The 13196-nt window shown below is 52.4% G+C and overlaps 1 long non-coding RNA gene across 1 annotated transcript; it reads right to left on the reverse strand.

Moving 5' to 3' along the window:
• Positions 1-9752: 9752 nt before the first annotated feature.
• Positions 9753-12994, reverse strand: LOC148107817 (uncharacterized). The gene is made up of 3 exons (XR_015721576.1): positions 12750-12994; positions 12480-12646; positions 9753-11083 (listed from the first exon to the last, which is right to left on the reverse strand). It is a non-coding gene; the product is annotated as an uncharacterized LOC148107817 (long non-coding RNA).
• Between the last annotated feature and the right edge of the window lie 202 nt (positions 12995-13196).

Genomic DNA, 13196 nt, shown 5'->3' on the forward strand with positions numbered 1-13196 from the left:
CCTCCTAGACAAACTGACGGTGGAGGAGAAGGACAGGTAGACGAACAAATGCAAGATGCCACCGCGGGCAGGCGTGGGAGGCGGTGGGGTGAAGTGATGGAAGGTCAGAGACTTTGGTTTGAGTCCCGGCTCCCCACTTCCCTGCGGCTGCCCCTAGGGGGGCCACAGAACCTTTTGGAGACTGTCTCCTCACCTGCAAAAGCGGGATGGCATGACCTAAGAGGGCTGTGGTGGGATTCCAGGGAGATACTGTGTGTGGAAGCATTTTGTGCGGTGCTAAGTGTGCGGCCGCTGTTATCATTAGGCTCATACAGGGTCTGTCTGGTGCTCAGGCTCAGTCTGACGCTCAACCGCTCAACTGCTGTCTCCGCCTCCCCTCCGTGGGTGGGAGCCATGTTGGAGAAACTTCTCCGGTGGGGCGGGGGGACCCCCAGCCCAGAGAAGCGGGCAGTCACGGTACACACTCACACACACACACACTTTTGTTATGCAAGTCAAACACCTTTTTACAAAAATTAGAACATATGGCTAAGCACAAAACAAAAAATTTTTTAAAAAATCAAATCCCTTAATCCTACAACCCAGAGATAAGCACTGGTAAGGCTCTGGAGCAGTCCAGGTGTTATTCTAGATATCGATATAGAGAGAGAGAGATCTCTACACTATTTTGTAATCTGCTTTTCTCAATAGACAAATATTTTGAATATCTGTTCCTGTCTATAAATGCATTTATCCCACGTAATTTTTAAGATTTTTTTTTTTTTAAGATTTTATTTATTGGGACGCCTGGGTCGCTTAGTTGTTAAGCAGCTACCTTCGGCTCAAGTCGTGATTCCAGGGTCCCGGGACCGAGTCCCGCACTGGGCTCCTTGTGCAGCGAGGAGCCTGCTTCTCCTTCTGCCGGCCGCCCCCCCCCCCCCTGCTTGTGTGTTCTCTGGCAAATAGAGAAATAATAAAATCTTTAAAAAATTTTTTTAAACATAGGATTTTATTTATTTATTTGACAGGAGAGAGAGAGTACAAGTAGGGGGAGCAGCAGGCAGAGGGAAAGGGAGAAACAAACTCCCGCGGAGCAGGGAACACAATGTGGGGCTCAGTCCCAGGACCCTGGGATCATGACCTGAGCCGAAGGCAGATGCTGCACCGACTGAGCCACCCAGGCGCCCCTAAGATTTTAAGTAAACTCCCCACTCAAGGTGGAGCTCCACCTTACAACCCAGGCAGGCACGTTCCACCAACTGAGCCAGCCAGGTGCCCCATACCGTATAATTTTTAACGACAGCTTAATATTCCATCATGTGGACATGCAAGAATTAATTTAACAAGTTTCTGTTGTTGTCAGATTTTTTTCATCAATAAAAGCTCGATGAACTGACTTGTTAACATCCACCTTTGTGCATGTCTGGTTAGCATAATTCCTAGCAATAGGAGGCTGAGAATGCATACTTTTAACTTTGAGGAGCCACTAGCCCAGGCCTCTGGGTGGTGCTGTCACACCTCCTCCAGGCAGCCCTCCCAGATTGGCAAAAGCGCATCTCACAAGGGCCATGCCTTTCCCAGTAGCTTCATTCCTTAGTGACCTGGCTTGGAAGCCCAGAAAAATACTCAGAAGGCCTAGTTGGTGACGGCCCCGGAGGGGCCCTGGGTGGAGAGCACAAAGCAGGCTTGTCTGGGGCCCGGAAAGGGGCCCCACCCCCCTCGGGGCTGCTGGACGTACATTCCTTCCCCGGACAATGGCTGCCTCGGGAATCCCGAGAATGAAGAAGGCCGGTGGTTTTCCGAACCTCCCCCCCAACCCCCCTCAACAAGTTGTACCCGGTCCCAAAACGGAAAGAAGGGGCACTTTGTATTGGGGGCGGGGTGGGGAGGGCAGTACTTCTGTGCCTACAGCCCCGCCCCCTCTTTTTACCAACAGGGATCCACAAGCGGGCTGAGGCCTGCCCTGCCACCCCTTCCCTGGGGATCTTGGGCAAGTCCTGCTCTCTCTGTAGGCCCCTGCTTCCTCAACTGTAAAATCAGGGGCTTGGACATCCGTGGTGGCCAAATTCTGCACAGATCTAAAATGCCATAATACAGTGGCTGAGCACTGGCTTTGGAGCCAGATTGCCTGAGTTCTAATTCCGGTCTGTTTTTTACCCTGTGAACTGAACGTACCGGCCTCAGCTTTCCTGTCTGTAAAGAGGGTCGATGATAGACACCCACCACTGCCTCATGGCGCTGTCTCGAGGAAGGATGAGAAGAGGCTCGTGAGACAAGTGGCTGATTTGTTAAAGTGTAGGAATCATGATTCAGACTTCATTCTAACGCCAACTGGATCCCCAACCCAGTCTAGATCTCATGTCCAGTCTAGATTTTGGCCCCTGGACATTTGCCCAACAATTGGCCACACTTCTGGAAGATAAGGGGCAACTGAGGCAGGAAGGAAGTATTCCTCTTGCATGTTTCCATTTCCCCTGCTATAAGCCCCAAAGCCGCAAAACTGTAAAGGCTTTTGGGGGGCAAATAAAATGTAAAATACAGGAAAACTCCTGTGTCCCGTCCTACTTTTTCATTTTTGTTTGGGAAATGCAGGCATTTCCAATGTTGCCAGCAATTGCCAAGTGACAGGTGACGCTGGATTCCAGGCTCTTCCTAACCCAGTGGAGGTTTAGGACTAACACACTTAAACAGTAAACACTATGGGTTTCCTGTATATACTTCTGAGCAGTTCACCACAAACCCTGGCCCCACCTCCTCCCGCTGTCCCTCAGAGGCCTGTTTCCACCTGCTCCTTACTCCTCAACCCCCGAACTCTAGGCTGCCTCATCCAAATCCTCTGATGCGAGTACCAGAAAACCCCCCTCACGACGGCTCACACAATAAGGAAAATGCATGATCTTATCTCATCCAGTGTAGACGCCACTGCCACTGGTGTTAACATCAGTGTACTGTTAGAAAGGAAACACCGCCAATTCAACTAACACAAGGATTTCTTATCACTTTGAAATTTTCTGTTATATTTATGTAGAAAGCTCTTTAAGACTTCCATGGAAGTATATACTTTTTTAAGATTTTATTTATTTATTTGAGAGAGAGAGTGAGAGAGAGAGAGAGAGAGAACATGAGCAGGGGAGGGGCAGAGAGAGAGGGAGATGCAGACTCCCCGCTGAGCAGGGAGCCCCATGTGGGGCTTGATCCCAGGACCCTGAGATCATGACCTGAGCCGAAGGCAGACACTTAACAACTGACCCACCCAGGTGCCCCGGGACTATATATATATATATATTTTTTTTTTTTAATAAATTACTCTTTCACATACATAACAAGGAAAACACAGGTGAAATAAATCAGTTAAGGTTTTCTTTAAACTTCAGCACATTTAGAGACTGATTCTTGGAATCACTTTTCATCTTTGAGCTATCCTCTCCCCGCCTGTGTTTTCCACAGACTCGTCATCTGGGCCGTCACAAGTATCAGTGACACAGCATTTCTTTAAAACCGCTCTACTGAATTATGCTGTGTGTAAAAAAAAAAAAAATTTCCCCAAATCTTAGCACTTGAAGCCACAAGTATTTATCATCTTATAGTGTCTATGGGCCGGGAATCCGGAAGCGGTTTAGCGGGGAGCTTCTGGCTCAGGGTCTCTCCTGAGCGAGGACTGAAGCTGTTGGGGGGGGAACTGCAGCCGCATGGTGCTGGCGAGTCTACCTCCAGGCTCGCTCACCTGGCTATTGGCAGATCTCAGTTCCTACCTGAGTGTTGGCTGGATACCTCAGTTCTTCACCACATAGGCCTCTCCGTGGGCTGCCTGACTGTCTTCGTGACACGGCAGCGGGCCTCCCTGACAACAGAGGATCCAAGAGAGAGCACAATCAAGCATTCAAGACAGAAGGTGCAGTCTTTTTATAACCTAATCTCAGAAAAGACATGACACGATTTCTGCCGTTATGCTTCTGGTCATAAAGACCCACCCAGAAGAGCCGTGGGGAGAGGCTACACAGGAGTGTGACTAGCGGGAGGTGAGGACCCTTGGGCGCCATTTTGCAGGTTGACTACCTCATCTACTGTCACCCTCTGGGACTTCTCCTAAGCCACTGTCGTCCATTCTGGAAGTATTTATTGCTGGCAGATGATCTTGTCAGATAACCAATGAAAGTTGCTAGGTATCACGTAGGACTCAAAGAGGCCCCATGTGGTTCACGGACTACAACTTCATAGGGTTGTCAATGTCCTGTCAGGACACCAAGAAAGTCACCAAAATGTGCGCCTGCACGGGAAGGGTAGCTAAGCACAACTGTTGTCTGGCTGAAAGCAGATGAAAATGCTATTGATTGTAAGATGTGTAACAATCTCAGAAATGTTAAAATGGGACCTAATGTGCATCTTAGAATCGATCAAATATGATATTTTACAGAATAATGAGAAATGGTGGCTCCAGAGTCGATTAATTCAGAGACTCAACACCTTCTTCAGGGACCCAGGTTCCTTCCATCTTCACATCTAACACCTTCAGCGTAAACGCTGTGCCCCTGGGTGGTTCCTCTCAAATCACAAAATGACCGATACAGTTCCGATCATCCCATGTGGGTCCAACTATTTCTCTCGGGTGTCTCCTTTGAAGAGCAAAGCAACCTTTCCCAGAGACATCCAGGTGATCTCCCCTCTTGTTTCATTGACCTGAAATTGTTTCTGCCCGTGTTAGTCAGGATCAGGTTCTGTTGCAGATGTTAGCAAAACTCAGAGTGATTTAAACAAGATCGAAGTTGGGGGCGCCTGGGTGGCTCAGTCGGTTAAGTGTCTGACTCTTGATTTTGGCTCAGGTCGTGATCTCATGGTCATGGGACTGAGCTCTGCGTTGGGCTCCATGCTCAGCAGGGAGTCTGCTTGAGATTCTTTCTCTTCCTCGGCCCCTCCCCCTTCTCTCTCTCTCTCTCTCTCTTAAATAAATAAATCTTTAAAAAAATAAACAAGATTTAAGATTATTCCTTCTCATATAAGAAGTCTGAAGATAGACAGTGCTATTGTACTGGCTCCACAGTTTCGGTGTCACCAGGAACTCAGGTGCCCCCATCTCATGTGATGTCATTCTCCGATTTGCCTCACGTTGCAAAAGGGTTGCTGGAGTTCCAGCCATCAGATCCAGTATGGATCCAGCCATCCATATTGTTGACCAGAAGGGGCAAAAGCAGAAGAATGAAAGGTTGTTCCTCAGCAGCGTCAGCTCCTTTGGACAACCTTCTCAGATGTCCCACAGAACATTTCTACTTATGTCTTATTGGTCCGAAGTTGGTCACATGGCCACATCTAGCTGCAAGAAAAGCTAGAAATATTTTTTAGCTGGGTACTTTGTCATCCAAAATAAGATTTGACTCTTTATTACTAAGGAAGAAGAGAGAAGAATGGATGTTAGGTGGCCAAGATCGGAGTCTCCCACTGTCTTCACGCTTAAACCAGCCCCTGGTCAGGGGGACAGGGTTACTAGGATTGATATACATCGATGTAATTTACTCCTGGCATGGGCATGCAGTTATATTCCTTAAGAGGTGGATCCCTGAACAAAATCCAAATTCTGTTAACAAGAAAGAAGCAGATGGGAGTCGTCAGTATTAGTTATTTACCAAGAACTATTGCCCTCCTTTCTTGCTAACAGAACCTTGATTTTGTTCAGGGACCAGACTGCCCTGTTCTTCAGAAGAGGCAGAGCCCCTCCCCAACCCCAGGGGCAAACCCTGATTAGTCTTAGACACCTGTGGGAATTCCATTGCCTCTGCCAGTGTTTGATTTAAGGATGGACACATGAGGGGATTTTTGTGGGGGAGACTTCTGCAAAGATTTTTCAGTGCTGAAGGAGAAAAACAGTTTTTCTTGGCCCCTGAATGTTGTTCGCATGTGATGTCTGGACCTGCAGCAGCCATCTTGTGGCTTTAAGAGAAGTTGGGGTACAAAGACAAAAACTGGGGCGCCTGGGTGGCACAGCGGTTAAGCGTCTGCCTTCGGCTCAGGGCGTGATCCCGGCGTTACGGGATCGAGCCCCACATCAGGCTCCTCCGCTGTGAGCCTGCTTCTTCCTCTCCCACTCCCCCCGCTTGTGTTCCCTCTCTCGCTGGCTGTCTCTATCCTGTCGAATAAATAAATAAAATCTTTAAAAAAAAAAAAAAAACCAACACTATAAGAATGGCAGAGAAAAGAAAAAGCAATATCGTGGAATACTCACAAAATGGAATCCTACTTCAGCAACAAAAATCAACTATTGATACAGACAACAAAATGGGTGAATTTCAAAACCATTGTCTGAAGCAAAGGAACCAGACACAGAAGAGTATATACAATACAATTCCATGCATAAGAAGGTCTAAACATGCAAAACTGATCTGTGGAGGTGGAAATCAGAAGAGTGGTTACCTGTGGCAGGGGAGGGAGGGACTGACCACACGCAGACACGACAGAACTTTCTGGCATGATGCTAGTGTTCCGTATCTTGATTGGAATCGTGGCTACCAGGTATTCGTTCATCAAAAGTCAACAACTGTACTTTTATAATGTGTGCATTCTACCACATGTAGATTCAATTTCAATAAAATTGATAAAAGAAGGAAAGAAAGGAAGAAGAAACAAACAGGAAGGAAGGAACTGAGGTCTTTGATAACATTGCTGAGTCACCGAATTAATCAACAGCCTCACCTTGGGACTTCTTGTTTGGCAACATAATAAACAATTGTCCTTACTGTTTAGGGCATTTTCAAGTTGGGTCTTCTGTAACTTGAAGCCCAGTCCCTCTTGTTAAAAGAAGGGAAAGGCACTCAGAGGTCAGGGCACAGATCCAGCCCGGGAAACTGTGGCCTTCAAGGAACAGCTGAAAAGAGCCAGAGACATTGACAGGTCGGCTTGATCTGGTGGGGAGTGCTGCCTGCCCCACGATCATAGGATCATAGCCCCGTATAGCTGAGGGTTTCTCCCCACCTTTCCTTGACCTTCCTTACCCCCATTTATAAAATGGGGACCCTAGCAATCGAAGGACCTCCTCTCAGGTTTCTGGTGAGGATTAAGAGAACACTCAGGAAAGCTCTTAGCAGAGTGCCTGGCATACAGCCAAGGGTTCTGTAAGGCTCCTGTCTTTCCTCACCTGGCCTGAACCAAGCAGTGGTCCCGGGAGAGGAGGGAACAGAATTCAGAAACCTTTAGGAAACAAATCTTTGAGACTGTAAATGATTGATGACACCAAGGACTCCGGCCTGGGTGACAATGCAGATGGAATCGCTTCTCAAGCCTTTGGCAGAGATTATGAGCAGAATCTATTCTTAACGCCAGGAAGATGCTGGTAAAAGGAGATAAGAAACATGGGAGGAGGGGGAGATTTGGAGAGTGGGAAGAAGAGTGCAAGCTGAGTTTGAGGTGCCTGTGAGCAGTATGGAGTGGTAGACCAGAATAAGGGGTCTGCCACCGCCTAGCTGTCGGATCTTGGGCAAGTTACTGCCTCCCTGAGCCTCAGTGTTCTCATCAGTGAAATGGGAAGTCTGAGAATACTTACCCCAATAGGTTGCTATAAAGATTAAATGAAACAATATATTTAAAGAGCTTAGCAATGTGCTGGCACATAGTAGGTGTTCATTAAGTAGTGATAATAATTGTTATCACCCCTTCACAGCCAGGCAGGCAGCTCAGGCTGAACTACTGCGACTACGGGACTAACCATAGCTGAAGTGCATGAAGAGTTCCAGTATGCACTTCACTTTCTCCCACCGCCCACAGGGTGTTCCCCTGCAGAGGATTTCCTCTCCTTTTCTTTGACCCTGTCCCTCCCTTCCTTCCAGTCTCTACTCTGACCTCCCTCTTCCAGGAAGCCTTCCTTGACTAATGCCCCCCCCCCCCTTCCTCACCAACTTCTCCAGGAGCCTCCCTGTAGGGGCTGGTCTCGTAGTCCAGAGCTCTCTGCACTCCCTTCCATTGCCCATCCCTCATTAAAGATCACTCCAGCTCAGATAAGGCCTAGACCCATGGGGATGCTTGTCCAGGAATGGAAGGATGCCCGCTCTCCACGGCGTCTCTAGTGGATGAGAGCTCTGAAAGCGGTGGGGGCTGGTGAGGAGGCGGCCACCTGCCAGAGTGGCAGCAGACAGGCCAGCTAAATCCTTGACCTACGATTTAAGGGGTCGGGCATAGTTCAATAGAGCACTCCAGGCTGAGTCCCAGCTCATTCACACAGGTCAGGGGGATGAGGGGCAGGGAGGGGAGGGGGGCCATCTCCTCCAAGAGCCCCTTCGAGTCACTCCCAGCCCTCTGAGGCATAATGCAGCACCCTGAAATCTGCAACCCCCATCCCCATCAGGGCAGAACCCCCTGGGAGGTGGGGGAGCCAGGGGAGCCCTGGTTTGCATGGAATCCCCCATGCCGGGCACACAGTGAGGGCTCAATAAGGCTCCCGTTTGGATTAACCGCAGAGGTACAGCCCTTTGCTAGATCCGAGGACCCAGCAATTTTGCCCAGAGTTCCCGGGTCGGCCTAGTCTCGCTCTTCTCGTCCTCCTTTGGAATCCCCGCCCCCCACCCCCACCCCGCAACTGGGCTCTACCCGGATTTGCGCAGAGGCCCTTTGAATAGTTGGAATGTCCGATGGAATCCCACGTGCAAAACGTAGATTTTCCTAGCCAAAAATGCGTGATCAGGCCCCGAGGAGGGCCAAGCTCGGATGCAGGTCTCAGCCGGACCCCCTCCTACCCACCCACACCCTCCCCGGTTTTCCTCAAGGGCCGCCGCCCGCGTTTGCCCCTAGGGAGTGCTATGCAAAAAAGATGCAAAACAGACCGAGACAGCCGTAGGGATTGGCTGACGCGTGAGACTTCGTCCGCCCAATCCGGGGCCTCTGGCGGCCTGGGCTCCCCCCCCTCCCCACCCCCCCGCACAGGGTCTGGTCCCGCCCATAAATCAGCTCCGTCAGCGTTAATGGCTCCTGACTAATTGCCTGGACTCGGCTCCGGGCTCGGGTCGCTCGCATTAAAATTCAATCAGGCCCAGCGCTGAGCTATTAAATATTCATTGGGAGAGCTTCCCGAAACCAGGCTGGGGGATGGGGGTGGATTGGGTTGGAGGGACTACCTGAATCCCCAGCTTCAGCGGAGGCCCCCCTCTTGGCTCCTCCCCAACACTCTCATCTCCTGCAACTGCTGCCTGATTTCCATTCTACTGGGCCTGATTTCACTCTGGAAGTCCCTGAGCCCTCTCTAGAGACTCCGGAGATTGAGCTGCCCAGCAGGCATGTGGTGCTAAATTATGCCCAGGGTTGCCCTAGTCCTCTACCCTGCATCCCCTCCGTGCTTGGTGGCCTGGCTCCACAGACCTCTTATCCAGTGCCCACGTGGGCCCCCTAATCAATGCTGGAGTGGAAGAGCTCCAAGGCACAGATGGTTTCATCCTCAAGAGAGGCCTCTAGGTCCCTGGCCAGGTCTTTGCCAGGGGCTTTGCTGGCATTACACTGGTCATCTTCAGCAGGCTTGAGAGATTCAGGCTGGGCAGCGTGGGGTCTGTGCTGGAAGGGAGGAGGGGGGGCTCTGTGCAGCCCTCCTCTCCTCTCCCCTTCCCCCAGGAATGCAGTCTGTCCAAGCTCCTGGGCCCCTGGCCTGATGCTGAGCAGGTTGCCTGGAAGTTCTCAAGGAGGGCACCCAGGGGGAGGGGGTTGGGACCAAGGGCCTGGAGGGGGCCACTGGCAGTGTCTGGGACTTAAGCAGGAAGTACACACACACACACACACACACACACACACACACACACACACACACACATACACACTATAATTGCAGGGTCATATGAAGAGCGTTTGGCAGGTGGGAAGACAGCCATGGCCCAGAGGCTGGAGTGAGCCACTCACATAAGGAGTGGAAGTTTTTCTAGGCCCTCCATATTGTATTGAGACATCTTGTAACACAGCTCCAGCCCTGGGCCAGGGGCTGTTTGAAGGAGGGGAAGACAAAACACCAGGAAATATGTTAGGAGAAACCTGTTTCCCTCCCTTTTTTACAGCAAATCTTCAGGAGCAAACCACCTGCTCATGGGGTTCTTCCCCTGCCCTTTGGACTGCTCCCTGCTCCTAGTGCCTGAGGTCCTACAGGAAATTAACCCTGCAGGGTATGGAGGTGGCCCAGACTGTCCGAGCCACAGAGCACCCCACACACAGTGTCATGGAAGGACAGAGGCTGAGGGCGCCAGTTTCTGCAAAGCCAGAAGCTGCTCAGTCCTCTAGGAGCAGTGTGAAGTTCGGGGGGGTCCTGTCTTCGGAGATACTGGAGGAGACTTCTTGTTCTGCTATTCTGAGAGCATCAAGCCTTGTAGAATTCTTGTCTGAAAACCCCGACTCCCTCAGAGCTTAGGTGCTCTCCTAGCAAGAGATGGGGGACCCAGGCTGGCCCCAGAGCTGGGTACAGGGCAGAATGTGTCTGGCAGCAATTAGGAGGGGAGCTGGGCTGGGAGGCCTCAGACTTCAGCGGGTCAGGAGTGACCTGAGCCAAGTGTCCAATTCCAAAGCCAAACGTCACAGGCAATCCGGGATTCCAGCTCACCCCACGTGTGGTTCCCATTAGGGCTGGCTGGGGTCTTCCTGAAGGCCAGGCGGATTCCTGAGCCCCTCCCCCAACACAGCCCCTCCCTCTTCAGGCTGTTTGGAATGTCTTACCCAGTCCTTCGGGGTGGCCTGCCACGGTGCAACCTTGGGGATTTTCAGGGGCATCCCACTCCGAATAGGCCTCCCCCCACCCCCACTAGATGATGTTTTTGCAATCTCTTAAAGGGGACAAAGGGATAGGAGACTTAAACTCTTAACCCCCCCCAGGAAGGGCTAATCCCTGAAGACCCCTACACTGTGTCTGGGAGCCTTCCCTCCTCTTCAGGTCAGCCGCCTTTGTTCAGGCCTCGGCCCCTTTGGTCCAGACACTTGCAACTGTCCCACTTACCAGGCCATTCCTCCATACTGCCCCCGAGTGCGCATCCGAACACCCAAGCCCGGGATTCAGATCACTTCTCTCCTGACAAAACTTCCAGTAGATTCCCAGCAACCCTGCAGCAGTTGCACAGATATTCGTGTTACGTGTGTTTTGGACACACACACCATTTTAGAGCTAAAAAAAAAAAAGTTGTCAACATTTAAAAACCTGGAGACAACACATAAGAATCGACATTTCTGATTTTTCTTGAAAATACCTGACAACACGAAGCTCCCATGCCAGCATGATGGTAACTGGCTGGAGCTGAGTAACGACTGTGGCCTTCAGAAGGGGCCCCCCGCGGCTTACGTGTGCACCATAGTCCCCACTGGATGAGTGAATGGCCTTTTTATCACTGGGCTGGCACTGACCTTTTTATCTCACTTCCTGTCAGCTTCGCTCCTTCTAGCCATTTATGTTCCTGTCTGTCTCTCTCAGTGCAGACACTTCCACTTGCTACAACAAACCCAAGTCTAAATCTCTGGGCCTAGGGTGTATGTCATTTCAGCCACCCTTCGACCCCATCCCTCCTCTCCTTGTCAACTCCTCCCCTCCAGCACTCTTGGTCCAAGCGCATGAAACTTCTCACTCTTCCCCAGACACATCCCAGACTTTCACACCCCCAAGGCTTTGTGCATCCTCTTTCTTCGGCCTGGAACACCGCATCTCTTCGGCCCCTGGTGAACTTCTGTTGCTCCTTCAAGCCCCACCCCAGAAGCTACTGACTCTGTGGCATCATCCTGACCTCTCCCAAAAGCAGTACCCTGGGTTGTCTGATAGATCCTGTGATTCCAAAATGGCTCATGGCGCATCCCCTCCCTGTAGTGAGAGCCTCTCAGGGGCTGGGAGTAGGCCGCTTGGCATTCCTGGGGCTCACCTGCAGGGAGGAATGGGCCATCAGCTCTGTGGGGGGAATGTCTGGGCATCTGAGCCCCTCTGGAGCTGGTCTTTGTGGCTAACACGGGTTTGTCAGAGTTGGCAAGGTTGGAGGAAGGGAAGGGGAAGGCAGCAGGCATTCTGCCACGTAAGGTGAGGTCTCGTGGCAGGAAGGAGGCCTCCCCTCACTCAGGATCACCTGTGCTTCTGCACCTGGGAGGCTGTTTACACCCCTGGGTGTGTGTGTGTGTGTGTGTGTGTGTGTGTGTGTGTGAGAGAGAGAGAGATGTATGTTCCCCTAAGCGGGTCCGGGAACCCAGGCAGTGGGGTACTACTCTCCTCTGCCCTGTGATCACCCCCAGGGCCCCCAGAGCTGCCATCAAGGCTGGATAAAGAGGTCACACGGACAACATCCTCACCTCCTGAGGCTGATGTTGTAGACACCCCTGGAGATGGGGGCTTGAAACCAGTGGGGCTGCTCTCAGGATCTGTTCCCTGGCCCACTCCACCCCCCTTCCTGCCTCTTCAGGCTTCCCAGCTGCCAACACCTTTCACAGGGCCCACTCCCCTTGCCCCAGGGGCTCCGCCAGGCCAGGCACAGCCCCCCCCCACCCCCATCTCCGCAGGACTAGCACCTGGCCCTCTGTGGAATCACCTGAGAGGTAGGTACTGGGGATCCGGTTTTTGTGCACGAGGAAATAAACTCTGAGGACTCCGAGGCTCGAAGGAACGTCCTGGAGATCCCACAAGTGAGGAGTAACTGGGAGGAATTTCCGCCCGGCCCCTTGTGTCTGAGGGCCGCTTGGCATCCCTGGGGCTCACCTGAGGGGAGGAATGGGCCATCAGCTCGGTGGGGGGAATGTCTGGGCACCTGAGCCCCTTGGGTCCCCCCCATCCGCCCACAGTCACCGCATCCCGTGCGCACAGAGATCGATGCGTCAAGGTCCCAGCGCCGGCGTTAGGCACGGACCCGTGCGGACGTCGCGTGCGTGAGTTGAGGCGGGCCGGCCCCCGGGAGCCTTCGGGGGTCCCTACCCGGCGAGGGGCAGAACCCGAAACCTGCAAAGCGGTGTGCCTCCAGCTCGGGCCCCTCAGCCCCTGCCCGAGAGAGGAGGCGGGCGCGCTTTCGGGCCCCCCAGCAGTTGGCCCCCGGGGGCCTCGCGAGGCACTCCGAGCTCCCGCCCCCGGGCGCCGGGCGCGCGCGTCGGAGAGGCGTGCGGCGCGCGCCCCGGCCCCTCCCCCAGGCGGGGGCGCGGGGTAGGGGAGGGAGCAGATGGCAGCAATTACGGCTCGGACCCTCCCCCGCCCGTAGCCCGAGGCCGGAAGACCCGCTGCGTGCGCTTTCCCGGGCGGGAGGGGCGGCGGCCTCCGC

Source organism: Ursus americanus, chromosome 25, assembly GCF_024610735.1.
Source record: "Ursus americanus isolate L20-20 chromosome 25, mUrsAme1.1.p, whole genome shotgun sequence".
Lineage (NCBI taxonomy): Eukaryota > Metazoa > Chordata > Mammalia > Carnivora > Ursidae > Ursus > Ursus americanus.